The sequence below is a fragment of the Etheostoma spectabile genome, chromosome 23 (genome assembly GCF_008692095.1).
Source record: "Etheostoma spectabile isolate EspeVRDwgs_2016 chromosome 23, UIUC_Espe_1.0, whole genome shotgun sequence".
NCBI classification, from domain to species: domain Eukaryota; kingdom Metazoa; phylum Chordata; class Actinopteri; order Perciformes; family Percidae; genus Etheostoma; species Etheostoma spectabile.
In genome coordinates this window covers 16,646,367-16,647,526 of record NC_045755.1, presented here as the reverse complement: position 1 = coordinate 16,647,526, position 1,160 = coordinate 16,646,367, and the positions used below count along the sequence as shown (strand labels likewise).

General features: G+C 39.1%; 1 protein-coding gene across 4 annotated transcripts in view; it reads right to left on the bottom strand.

Moving 5' to 3' along the window:
* The window catches only part of syt1a (synaptotagmin Ia), a 186,634-nt gene that overhangs the window by 76,179 nt on the left and 109,295 nt on the right, over nt 1–1,160 (bottom strand). The gene's annotated exons all lie outside the window — the stretch shown is intronic.

Here is a 1,160-nt window from a genome sequence, read left to right as displayed (position 1 = left end):
CACACACACACACACAGGAGTGCTTCCCTCCAGGCATATCTTTGTCAGTACACAGAAAAATGTCATTATGGTGAAACAAATGAGTCCTCAGCAACAAATCCGCCTGTCTCAGTAGAAGGTGCTCTTTTATGAACGTCTGGACAGTATTAAATGACACAAAAACCGACACTGCCGCTTAGTCCACCAGTGGTTCTGGATGAGCCTCTTGATGTGTGTTGAAAGCCATAACAAGCTCTAAAACTCGTTTGGTCTGTAAAATGTGCTTTTGATGGTTTCCCTGAGAAACAGTGCGCGGCTCGCAGAGCAGGTCTGTATTTTCTCAGAAGTGGTTTGCCAGGCCTGACATGATCCTATTTTGAATGGTCCTCTGTGGTAATAAGGCCATTTGTCTTGTGCAAAGGAGAGAGGATCTATAGTTGTCATACTCTGAGCTGGAGATAAATGTGAAAGGCTAAGACTTTGCCAGTGACAAGAATTTATGCAGTCGAGTATTTCCTCTTTCAACTATAGTGGGGGAAAAAAGAAGAAAAAAAATAAACTTAGCATCTGGAAACAAAAAGGATGCAGTTAAAAGCGCAGAATTGAACGCAGATGTCTGTTATTAAGCGTCAGCTAAAACAAATGCCATGTAATGAAATGTATAATTTTCAGTTACTTTGCAACACTTTAATCAAATACATGTCTGAATTTTTGCCATGCTCTTTAGCAGAGCGTGTTATTCTCTTCTTTAATTGTCATGTTGTATTTAGAACCTGACATTACCAATATGGGGGCAGATCTAGAATTTTTGAGCAGAAATGAAAATAGACCTATGTGGATTGGGCACCAATTTTGCACATAAGACTAAACAAAGGTCCTTAGAAGGCTGCTTTTTAAACAAATAACTTATATTAATTAGAATATTTAACATTATTATTCACACAATGTATTGCATTGTCAACCAATTCTAGAAATTAACAAAAAAATAAATAAAAATAAATAAATAGCCATGTATCAGACAATGGCTTAATTTAATTTAACCACCCCAAAAATTGTTTTCTGCATCATATATACCAGGGGAAACAGGCCAGCTAATGCGCCACAGGGAGCGGGTCCACAGGCTCAGATTGGGGGAGGTCTATCTGCCAGCAGCCACTTGGCACATGGCACTGGTCACACCT